We start from the raw sequence: 12,740 nt of genomic DNA on the forward strand, positions 1-12,740 counted from the left end.
AAAAGCAACACGGAGAAATCTACCCTCTAGAACTGAGAAAGAAGCGCAACAGAGGCTAGCTCAGGTGGCAATCTTTAAGCAAAAAAAATAAAATAAAAAAATACAATGGCGAGGAGACCCGGTCAAAAAGCAACCCTGACAAAGGTACCCTCTGAAACTGAGGAAGCAGGGCCACAGTGCCTAGCTCAGGTGACAATCTTTAAGCAAAAGAAACACACAAGGGCGTGGGGAGCTGGCGAAAAGGCAACACTGAGAAATCCACCCTCTGAAACGGAGGAAGATGGGCAACAGAGGCTACCTCAGGTGGCAATCGTTAAGCCAAAGAAACACACAAGGGTGTGGAGACCTGGGGAAAAAGCAACACGGAGAAATCCACCCTCTGAAACTGACGAACATGGGCAAAAGAAGCTAGCTCAGGTTGCAGCCTTCAAGCAGAAAAAAAAAAGACGCAAGGGCGTGGAGAGCTGGCGAAAAAGCAACACTGAGAAATCTACCCTCTGAAACCGAAGAAGATGGGCAACAGAGGCTAGCTCAGGTGGCAATCTTTAAGCAAAAAAATAAAAAATAAAAAAATACAATGGCGAGGAGACCCGGTCAAAAAGCAACCCTGAAAAAGGTACCCTCTGAAACTGAGGAAGCAGCGCAACAGTGCCTAGCTCAGGTGACAATCTTTAAGCAAAAAAAAAAAACAAAAAACAAAAAACAAAAAACAAAACCCACAATGGAGTGGAGACCCGGGGGAAATCAACACTGAAAAATACAAAAAGAATGGAAGACCAATAGACAGAGCAGGCACTTTCACCTGGGGTGGAGGAGGTACGCATGGATGACCGATAAGCGCATGAAAAGATGTGAGCTGTTCCCTGGAAAAGCAAGTGAGAAAATTAGAGGGAGACATTGTGGGGACACATGGGTGAGACTGCCTTCTTCCAAATACCGGAACAGGATCAAACTGCTAGTCAGGTCGCGGAGAAGCCAAGTCAGTCACTCACGCCTCACTGGTGGTGAAGGGAAACGGTATGGCCTCTGTGAAAAAGGGCGTGGCGGGTTCCAAAACTGACACGCCGCGGAAACAACCACCGAAAGTGGCAACCTACATAAGCCTTTGGTGTATCTTGCCTCCTAAGAGCGTCTGTATGTAGCTGGAGCCTTGGGTCGTTAAGGCTTCCACAGTGATCTGTGGTGGGTGGGTGGGGGGGGGGCCTTGGGCCTTGGGGGTCTCCGCTGGACCTCCAGGAAGTCAGCTTTTGTGGAGTCCCGTGAGTCCTTCCAGGGAGGGAGGCATCCAACCCGAGGGTGGTCTGGAGGGCACCACTCCCACCACTCCCGGGGGCTGGGGCGGGGGGCGGGGTGGGGGCTGCGGCCACGTTCCTGTTCATTCACACAGAATCCGGGGCATGAATGTTCTTAGCAGCTCTGTTCCACACAGCCCCACACTGGAAACCACACAGACGTCCTGCGAGTCCCATCCCTTGCTCATGTCGCCGGGGCTCCGGAGGAGGGCCACTCTGTAAAAGCGGCCGCCAGATGGCGCCCAACGACCGGCGCGGAGGGGTCAGCGGGAGGGAACCGGGTCACCAGCCAGCGAGAGTGCACAGCCTGAGCCCACCGCCGGGTCAGGTCTCTCTCTGTCTCCCTCTGTCTCTGTCTCTCTGTCTCTGTCTCTGTCTCCCTCTGTCTCTCTCTCTCTCTCTGAGCCCTCTTGGGGCGGCCGGGAGATCACCACGTGAGGCCCCAGGGTGTCCACCTCGGAGCTCCCAGGCAGCACAGGGCAACCCTGGGCGCAGAAGGAGGTGTTGGAAAATCGGCGGGGAGGGGGGTGGGGTGGGTGGGCTTGCCAGGAAGGGGACAGACTCCCCACGTGACTCCTGGGCCGGGCCGGGCGCGGGGCTGCCGGCTGGCTGACGCGGACAGAGGTGGAAAAGTCCCCGGAGATGCCACGGGGCAGGCCGGGGCTGCCGGCCCCCGCTTCCCGGAGCGGCCCGAGCACTTCCCGGGCTCCCGGGAGGACTTAGAAAATCACGGCGGGGTGGGGGGTGGGGGTCGCTGTCAAACCGAAACCATGCACGTCATCAGAGAAGGACCGTGACGACGGAGGAATTGTCCGCAGTCTGTCAGGAATTGTGTGCAGCCTGTCACTTCCGGCCCAGAGGGTCTTTCTAAGGCAGACGGACAGACAGAGCCCACAAGTCGTAGAGGAAAGGACCGAGCCGCTTGGCCGCGGAAAAGTTTACAACACAAAACGGGTCTCCCTCCGCACGGGGCCACAGCAAAGCCCAAAGACGACACGCGGGGGAGCATGGGTGCAGATGCACGTGTGGTGATAAGAATATGGATTTCAGCAGGGCTTCCCGTCCTCATCAACAAGCAGAAGCACCCAAATGGTGGGGGTTGGGGGGCAGAGACCTCACAGCCATTCCCTCCACAAATCGAGTTCCCCGGGACATCCTCACAGCGCCGTGCTGTGAGTGTGTGTGGGTGTTTAAAATGGAGTAAATGTGGACGTGGAACTGCTCCGTGAAACCAAAATAACAACAGTCGTAGATCTTCTTTGGTCATTTAGAAAATTCTTTTTTTTTTTTTTTCCCCAGCGGTGCACGTATTTCCCTTCCAAAAAAGAAGAACGGGAAAGGAGATGTTAAAGGCAAGCAGAGAGAGGAAAACTGTTGCAAAACAAAAGCTGAGCTCCCGTCCGAGGGAGGCCTCCTCCATTGGAGGCCTAGGAAATCATTCTGACAAAATGGAGGATCTCTGTCTTTGGTGTCGATTCCCTCAGAGGTCAAGAGAAACCTTTTCCAATGTCTTTATCAGGAGGAGACTAGAAGTTAGAGAAAAGTATCCTTTCGGGAGTGAGAAAAACAAATTCTGATTTTGCATCAGCTTCCCTCCGATCTTGAAACTCATTGACTTGATTCCATTCTGTCGACGGAAATAATCCGGAACCAATCTATCCGTGAAAATCGGGGTGCGTTTATTCTGAGCTAAAATGTGAGGACTGTGGCCCGGGGCCTTTCTTCCCGAAGGAAGAGAGGGTGCCCGGGAAGTGGGGTGTACAGAGTGCTTCTAGACCCCCAGAGAGGACGTTTCACATAGGATCGAAAGGTCCCTTGGATGATAGTCGCGAGACTGCTCTGTCGGCACAGCGATCGACAGACACTGCTGGGTGGCAGGTCTGTTGTCTGGGCCTGGGTGGTCACAGGGGAGCCGGATGGTCAAAGGTGAGCGCAACCATCCGCTCCTAGCCTAAGGAAAGATGCCTCTCCTTAAGGAAAGGCCCGAGCACGGGGAAGCTGCTCCTTTCCCTTAAGGGCATTGGTTCTTGCCGTAGGAAATGTGTAAAGCGGATCTACGATGCGATGCGTGCTCGACGGCCACGTCAGGCCCTTTTCGAAAAACACTGTCAGGCCGAATTAGGCCGACACCCAATGGCTTCCTCATAGACTCCCATAGATCCTATCGCTCGCCATTTCTATCTGTCCACTCGTTCCAATTTTAGGCCACTTGACCACGAACAGGCCTTTTTCTCAGATTATTTTCCCCGTGAAACTTTGATCACCTTTTCACAGACAAAACGATCTTTACTTTTTAGGCCCTCTTGCCTGAAGGCAGCCATCTCACTTTCCTTGAACACAAAGATGTTTCCCATATTCACTTTTAGTGGCTTTTTGTTTTGTTTTGTTTTGTTTTGAGGACGATGAGCCCTGAGCTAACTGCTGCCAATCCTCCTCTTTTTGCCGAGGAAGGCTGGCCCTGAGCTAACCTCCGTGCCCATCTTCCTCTATTTCATATGTGGGACGCCTACCACCACGTGGCTCGCCCAGCGGTGCCACGTCCACCCCCGGGATCCGAACTGGCGAACCCCGGGCCGGCGAAGCGGAACAGGCACACTTAACCAGCGCGCCACCGGGCCGGCCTAGTGGCTTTCATCGCATTTGTTAAGTAGATTTTTTAACCCTCACGAACCTTAATTTTGGTGAAAACTAAGAAGCCAGCAATTAGGAACTGTCCTTCCCATGAGCATTCCGTCGCTTGGCCAATTTCTAAACACTTGGCCACTTTTAGAAACATGGGATTTCATAGGTTTATCTTTTCCTTCGCTTTATTTGATTTCATCTCACTTTAGTTTTTGGGTGAGGAAGATCGGCCCTCACAGAGCTAACGCCTGTTGCCAATCTTCCGTTTTTGTTTTCTTTTCCCCCCCTCCCGATTTTTCTCCCCCAATCCCCCCCATGACATAGTTGTCTATCTTAGTTGAGGGCCCTTCCAGTTGTGGCATGTGGGACGCCGCCTCCACACGGCCCGACGAGCGGTGCCGTGTCCGTGCCGTGCCCGGGATCTGAACCGGCAAAACCCTGGGCCGCCGAAGGGGAGCTTGTGAACTTAACCACTCGGCCACGGGGCCGCCCCCGTCCGTGGACTTTTTTATCACCTGATTTCACCTCGCAAAACTTCAAAGCTTCAAGTTATCAGAGAGGTTTGGGAAGTTGTTTTTATTAATTTAATTAATTTATTTTTCGAGGAAGACGAGCCCCGAGCTGACACCTGCTGCCAATTCTCCTCTTTTTGCCCCGGGAGAGTGGTCCCGAGCTAACATCCGTGCCCATCCCCCTCCCCTTGATAGGCGGGACGCTGACCACAGCGTGGCTCGCCAAGCGGCGCCACGTCCGCACCCTGGATCCGAACCTGCGAACCCCTGGCTGACAAAACGGAACGTGCGAACTTAACCGCTGTGCCGCCGGGCTGGCCCTTCGGGAAGTTATTTTCAGGACACGGGCCATAAACTAGAATCACCGCTACAGGTTTATCGGAGCGACATCAGCGTTCGTGGTGGATTGAGTCGTCCCCTCTGTCTCTCCCCTCCAGGGCACAACCAAAGGGACGTCTATCGACCCACCCACCAAGGATTCCCCCCCCCCCCCGCACGGCACAGCAGGATGCCTGAGAGATCCACGCAGCCCTACAGCGGCAAGTCACATTCGCACAGTCAAAATTCAATGGCAGAGACAAAACGTTAAGGTCAGTGAGAGGGAAGAGAATAACCGGCCCAGGAGCAACGGTGTGAAGAACACGGAGAAGACGGGTCCTAGACGCCGGGGTCCCCGGAGCAGCGATTTCATCAGAGGCCCGCAAACGTCCACGATCTCCACACCACGTTTATGGCCGACTGCGTGCGTGGGTCCTTTGGAATCGACCAGGCTACCGTCCGGGCCACTTTGGGACATCGTGTCCAGCTGCCCCGAGCGGTGGAGCTGTCGTTCAAGTGTAAGATGGGGCCCGTCCGGGGAGAGAATGGGGACGGGGAAAGGGAGGCCGCGGGAAGTCACAGAGTCTGAGGTGTTCGGGGGAGACTGACTCTTCTGAAGTGGAGGTGGTAGAAGGAGAGCAGCAGGATTTTTGGATTTTTGTTCCCTCTGTTAGGTATCTGGGTCCGGAGGAGAGTGGGGCGGGGGGGGGGGCGGGTGGTGGTGGTGGTGGTGGGTGTGAGGCTGAGGCGGGGCTGGTGTTTCCTTTCCGAGTCAGGTGGAAGAGCTCCTCCAGTGGAGGTTTTTAGACAAGGGGTCTGGTCTGGCAGGATGGGAGGTTGCGGGTCGAGCCACAGGGGAATCTGTCGTAGCTCAGACTCGGGCCTTTGAAGAAATAGACAGAGAGAGGAGTTTTGCTCTGTCTGTCACCGCAGCCGGCACCTCAGGAGCAACAACAGGAGGCTTCCCGAATGAGTGAAGGGGCAGGAGCCAGCGTGCCCCGTGCCTCTCTCAGCCCTGCGCCGGCAGGGAAGGAAGCAGGCAGGCAGGCCTCAGGGCTACTCCCGTCCTACTGCCCGGTGGTCCCTGTCCCGGCCCCGCCCCCACTCTCCCCCTGACCCTCACCGCTCCCCAGCCCTCTTCTCAGCCAGAGAGGCGATGGGGGGGGGGCGGTGCGGTCCCAGAACAAGTTTCCTCTCATCCGCCATCATCTTGCCACCCTGACGACTTGGCCTGAGATCCGGCCTAGGCTGTACCCGTGTGTGGTTTTCCTGTGGACAAGGGGGCCGGTTCACCATTTCGGAAGAAACCCCTAGCCTTCCACTGCCGAGTCGCCAGCCTGGGAGGGGGGAGGGGGGAGGGGGGAGGGGAGGTCAGGCCCATTCATTCCGATGGGCCTGGCGTCAGGGCTTCATTCAAGTGCAGGAAGCTCTCTCCCATGGCCTCGGGCTTTTTTCCATTGAACGGCTTTCTTCAATTCCCCCACCCTTAGGCCGCAGTCCACCAAGGGCCGGGAGGCAGGGAGGGGAGATGTTGGGGCAGGGTGGCTGTCTGAGAAACTCGCCTCATCTGGGGCAGAAAGAGTGCCCCCCTCCTTTCTCTAACCCTACTAGACTGCTTGAGGATCACGGACGGTTTGGCTCATCGATGAGCCCTGCGTTATGGGCCCGGCAAGCAAACTCCTAACGGGCAACCCACCGCTCTAGGCGTGTGTGGGTTTTTTGATCTTTCACCTTCAAGTTCGCACGACATCGGTCCGTGTCCCCCGCCCCGGCTTCCCATGGGAAATCCTCCGTCTCTTTCCACAGACTCACTGGCGACTTCACACAGTGCCTGCCTCCTCCTCCTTAGGAAGGAAGGAAGGAAGGAAGGAAGGGGCTGACCCCGTGGCCGAGCGGTTGAGTTTGCACGCTCCGCTTCAGCGGCCCGGGGCTTGGAAGGTTCGGATCCTGGGCTCGGACACGGCACCGCTCATCAAACCACGCTGAGGTGGCGTCCCACACGGCAGAACCAGAGGGACCCTCAAAGAGAATATAGAACTAGGTACTGGGGTGCTCTGGGGAGAAGAAGAAGAAGGAGGAGGAATAAAAAGAAAAGAAAAGATTGGCAATGAGCTCGGGTGCCAGTCTTTAAAAAAAAAAAAAAAAAGAGGAAGAAAGATGGACAAACAGGAACGAATCCCACTGACGGCACCTCCAAATGGTGGGGGGCAGGGGGGTGGGGGGGTGGGGAGTGGCATCATCGGGCCAAGGGTGACTCTAAGCGTGATCCCGCGGTTGTGTTATTTGACATTTTATCGAATCGATTTATTATTTTATTTTTGAGGAAGATGAGCCCTGAGCGAACATCTGCCACCAATCCTCCTCTGTCGGCCGAGGAAGACTGGCCCTGAGCTGACATCCGTGCCCATCCCCCTCTACTTTCCAGGTGGGACGCCTGCCACAGCGTGGCTCGCCAAGCGGTGCCGGGTCCTGCGCCCGGGATCCGGACCGGCGAACCCGGGGCCGGCGGAGCAGAACGTGCGAACTTCACCGCCGCGCCAGAGGGCCGGCCCCCGGAGTTGTTTTGAAAATCCAGTAAGGGGCTGGCCCCGTGGCCGAGTGGTTAAGTTCGCGCGCTCCGCTGCAGGCAGCCCAGTGTTTCATCGGTTCGTTCGGATCCCGGGCGCGGACACGGCACTGCTCATCAAACCACGCTGAGGCGGCGTCCCACATACCACCGCTAGAAGGACCCACCGCGAAGAACACACAACTATGTACCGGGGGGCTTTGGGGAGAAAAAGGAAAGACAAAAAATAAAATCTTCCAAACTCCAATAAAACTTTGAGTGAAGACGACGAGGAGGATGCGAAACGTATCTCACGCCTCCGAGCCGAGCCGTCCGTTTAGGTTTAGGAAGGGGGACGAGGACCCTTTGTAAGCGACATCCCTTTTTAAGCACCATTCTAAACCACAGAACAGAACTCCCTCTCCTCGACCCGGAGCGAGGAGGTTCCTGGGTGTGTCAGAGAGGGTCACGTCCTCTGCAGCACGAACGAACCGCCAGGGTTCGGCCACGGGAAAGAATTTCTTCCTCTCCAGGGGGACTAAAAGTCACCGACGGCAGCGGGCGTAGGTGCTATCCTTCCCGTCCAGGAAAGGCAGGGAGAACTTCAGCCGTGAAGAGAAGGAGGTCTTCCTCACTCCCCGTTTTGGGAGGGCCCCTTTGGCAGGGGAGTTTTGTCTCCTGATTTCAAGTCAGGAAGAAAAGGGAGAGAGAGAGAGAGAGAGAGAGAGAGAGAGAGAGAGAGTGTGTCCTTCTCGTGCCAGGTCGGTCTGAGGGGGACCTCCTCTGGTTTCCTCCCTTCCCAGGGAACGCCGTTCGCTCCTTCTTCTAGAAAAAGCTCCCAAAGCACCACCGCCCAGGATGGTCGACCTACGCCCATCGTCCCTCCTTTCCCAATCATTTCTACCGCGACAGAGGGACAGAGGCCCCTGCCCCATCCCCATCCCCACCCCCACCCCCATCGCCTGCCTCCTTGATGGCCAAAGGAGCTGCCTCTGAGAATGGAACGGGGCTTGGAAACCTTCTAGAGGGGTGACTCTCACCTGCCTGCCTGCTGGGAAAAGCACCACGCTGTCCATCGGACTGCTCTTTTGGGCAAACGTAGGCGTGCCACATAGCGATCGACAGCTATGGCGGGGGGGGGGGCGGGGTGGCGTGGTGGTGCCCAGGATCCACGACACGTGACGGCTGCGGAGCACGACAGCCCTAAGACCTTGAGGGAGACGGGGTGGCGCGTGAATCCTTTCGGAACGAGAACGACAGGAAACGTTGACGGGGACGTGTTCTCCTCTCGAGAACACACCAACGCCTCGCACGGTGTCTGACCCGGGGTGCCTCTGACTTTTGTCATCAGAGACGATCCTCTCGACCGCCCCTCACGCTTTGGGGAAAAGGGGAGAGGGACTCGGTAGCACGGGAAAAGCCATCCATCCGCCCTTCCTTTCCGTCTTCACGGCTCCTTCTCGTGGAAAACGAGGAAGCCGTCCGGAGGAACGGAACACTGACCCGGGCCAAAGCGTGGCCCAGCCTTAGCCTCCAAAACCTTCTGCTAAGTGAGAGGTGCCAGACATCCAAGGCGACCTACGTTGCGATTCCACACAGAGGAGAGAGCTAGAACGGTCCAACCCTAGAGGGCGACAGCAGATGGCGGCGGCGGCGGCGGCAGCAGTGGTGGTGGTGATCGTGGTGGGGCAGATCCGGGAGTGGGGCCGTTTTTTCTTTCGGGGGGAGGGGATGGAAACGGAAACCTTCTGGAAATAGATAGCCATGACGGATGCGCCACCTTGGGGAGAGAGACTCCCGAAGGCCACTGGCTTGTGTCCCGTGGAAAGGATGGATTCGGTGGGATGGGAATTCTACCTCCGTGTAGAGCGTGTGGTAAACCACGAGGTAGGTGGGTGGGTGGGTGGCCTCCCTGCCTCGCCTCCACCTAGACGTCCACACACAGAGACCGACGAGGGAGGGAGGGAGGGAGGGAGGGAGGGAGAGAGACAAGACGGACAGAGGCCGAGGCCGAGGCCGAGGCAGTGAGCGAGTAAGTGATCGACCCTGGCCATAGGGATTCCTCAGAGGGCGTCTCTTGGCTCCCCAAACGAAGAATGTGTGTGGAGATCGAGAAAGATCACCGACCTAGGAGAACCAGCAAGACTTCTTCACCCGCCAGAGAGCCGCTGGGCCCCTGCCGTCCCTGCCACCGCCACCCCTACCCCTCGCCTTTGGCAGCGACGCCAACGAAAGGCAGGCAGACGAGTGGGAGAGTCGTGTGGTGGTGTCCCCCAAGGAAGGTGGGTCCATGCCGACGAGCGGTCGTCGGCGTGTGGAAAAGCCAGAGGCGGGCTGACTAGAAGGAGGGCGTCCTGGAGGAAGGGACCAGGGTGTGAGGGAGAGAGGCCTGTTCCTCTTCCCCTGTCGGCCCCAAGTCAGGGGCCCAAAGGAGGAAAGCTGTCCGTTCCTTTCCGACTCGGACGGTTCGGGCGGAACCGACCGATCCCCGCGGCAGCGCAGTCGGGGCTTTCTGGACCAGAACCCCTCTCTCTGTCGCCTTTCGACCACACGCACGCTTTAGAGGCCAAGGGAAAATGGATCGGGTCTCTCTGTCTCTCTCCCTAGAAAACAAGGGGCCAGGGGCCGAGCCCGTGGACGAGCGGTCAAGTATGCGCCCCCCACCCCGGCCCCCGGCTTCGACGGCCCAGGTTTTCACCGGTTCGGATCCTGGGCGCAGCCCCAGACCCAGCATCGCCCTTCAAGCCACGCCGAGGCGGCGTCCCACATAGCAGAAACGCGAAAGACCTACCACTGGAACCTACAACTATGGACGGGACGGGACGGGGCGGGGCGGGGCGGGGCGGGGCGGGGCGGGGGTGGGGGGGGCGGCTTTGGGGAGCAGGAAGAAAGAAAAAATAAAAGAAACACAAGGACGGTCATCGCGATAGTTCTTTCCACTTCCATCCATATGTTAACAGGACCCAAGTTTCCCGACCTCCATTTGGATGTATGTTAACTAAATGGAGAAGCTATTCAAAGGACTCCTCTAAAGAAGTCCACGTTCTTCTTTCTAAATGATAATGAAAATCATTGTCACCACCGCTCTTCCGACCCTCCATGTCCAGACGGCCTCCCGCCCCTCCCCTATCCCCAACTCCCGCCCCGCCCCGCGCCGACCCCCGACCCCGGCATTCTCCACGCCCACCTTTCCCTCTCCACTCCTACCCCCCCGTCCCCCGCCGCCCGGGACACCGCACCCCGCGCCCCCCCCCCCCAATCCAGGCCGGGCCACCTGGTCGACCTCCTCGAACACTATATAAGAGGATGCCGGGCAGCAGGTGGCGCCCGACAAGCGGCCTCCTCACAGGCCGGACGGATCAGCCTCGCGGGGGCGGGCGATGGGGAGGCGTTCGTCCAGGTCAGGTCAGGTCGGGGGAGGGAAGATGCCGCGCCGGCCGGCCTGGTGCGTGGCCTGGTCCCGATCCACCCCGCGTCTCGTTTCTCGGGCCGGGACGAGTACAGGCGGGGAGGCCGACTCGGTCACGGAAAGCGGCCTTGGGGAGGTTTTGGCGAACGTCCCTGTCCCAGGGCCGTCTGCCGACTAGGGGACGGAGTCCTCCTCCATGCTCCTTCTCGCCCCCAGTCGGGCGGGTTGTGGGTCGCGCGGTCGACTTGTCCATTTCCCCGGAGGCATCCTGCCTGCCGGGGCTCCCTCCCTCGGGCCGGTGCGAGCGGTCCTCGGGCGGCCCGGGAATTTGGGCCGCAGCGAACGAACGAACGAAGCCCGTCCCTCCTGCGTCGGCACCGATGAGACACAGCCCTGGTGGATGGAGCCGCTTTCCTCGGGTTTCCTTTTGCTTTCGGCCGCTGCTGCCACCAAACCTCCCTAAACGATAGGAATGAAAACGGGAACCGTTGGCATAATAAAAGCGTTTTGGTTGGCGTGTTTCTTGGCTTTTGGGGACTCGAGAGGTATGATGGATGATCTCCGATTGACGTTTGGAAGGTCTATTTCATCCCAGTCGCACGAACCCCGAAAACGTGGCGGCTGGACGAGGGAGGGAGGGAGGGAGGGAGGGAGGGAGGGAGGGAGGGAGGGAGGCCAACCACGGGATTTCCGCACGACCAGCTGATGGACACGAGCGCCCCGTGAGCCGGGCGGAGGGCAGCCGCCCGGGTCTCGCAGCTACGTGCCCGCGGAACCCTCGGGACTGCGAGAAGCCGGAGCGACCCGCAGCCATGTGGCGCTCGGCGCGGACATCTGGTCGACCCGCGCGCCACGGGACCCGGGGCCCGAGTCCGGGCCGGGCCGCCGGTCGACCCGGCAGGGCGGCTGCCCCGGGGGCCTCGCGGCTGCTCGTCCGCAGCCTCCAGGGAGCCCTCGGGGCTCCGAGAAGGCCGAGCGCCCCGCGGCCCCACGGCCCCGCGGCGCTCGGTGCGGACATCTGGTCGACCCGCTCCCCCCCCCCCCCCCCCGAGACACGGGGGTCGGGTCGCCGGTCGACCCGGCAGGGCGGCGGCCACGGCGGCCTCGCCGCTGCTCGTCCGCCGGGTCGCCGGAGCCCTCGAGCCTCCGAGAAGGCCGAGCGCCCTGCGGTCCCGCGGCGCTCGGCGCGGACATCTGGTCGACCCGCGCGCCGCCGGACCCCGTGGCTACGAGTCCGCGGGGCCTTCGGAGCCGACAGAGGGCCGGGAGCGCACCCAGAGCACCCAGAGCACCCAGAGCCCCGGGACCCGGCCCCGAGCGCCGCGGACATCTGGTCGACCCGCGCGCCCCAGTCCGGGGACCAAGTCCGGGCCGGACAGCTGGTCGACCCGGCAGGGCGTCGGCCACCTGGGAGCCGCACCCGCGAGTCCGCGGGGTCTCTGGAGCCGACGGAGGCCGGGGAGCCCACCCAGGCCGCCGAGAGCCCCGCGTCCCCGCGGCACTCGGCGCGGACATCTGGTCGACCCGCGCGCCGCCGGACCCCGTGGCTACCAGTCCGCGGGGCCTTCGGAGCCGACAGAGGGCCGGGAGCGCACCCAGAGCACCCAGAGCCCCGGGGCCCGGCCCCGAGCGCCGCGGACATCTGGTCGACCCGCGCGCCCCGGTCCGGGGACCGAGTCCAGGCCGGACAGCTGGTCGACCCGGCAGGGCGGCTGCCCCGGGGGCCTCGCGGCTGCTCGTCCGCAGCCTCCAGGGAGCCCTCGGGGCTCCGAGAAGGCCGAGCGCCCCGCGTCCCCGCGGCGCTCGTCGCGGACATCTGGTCGACCCGCGCGCCGCCGGACCCCGTGGCTACGAGTCAGCGGGGCCTTCGGAGCCGACAGAGGGCCGGGAGCGCACCCAGAGCACCCAGAGACCCGGGACCCGGCCCCGGGCGCCGCGGACATCTGGTCGACCCGCGCGCCCCGGTCCGGGGACCAAGTCCGGGCCGGACAGCTGGTCGACCCGGCAGGGCGGCGGCCCCGGCGGCCTCGCGGCTGCTCGTC

The sequence above is a fragment of the Equus asinus genome, unplaced genomic scaffold (assembly GCF_041296235.1).
Source record: "Equus asinus isolate D_3611 breed Donkey unplaced genomic scaffold, EquAss-T2T_v2 contig_195, whole genome shotgun sequence".
NCBI lineage: Eukaryota > Metazoa > Chordata > Mammalia > Perissodactyla > Equidae > Equus > Equus asinus.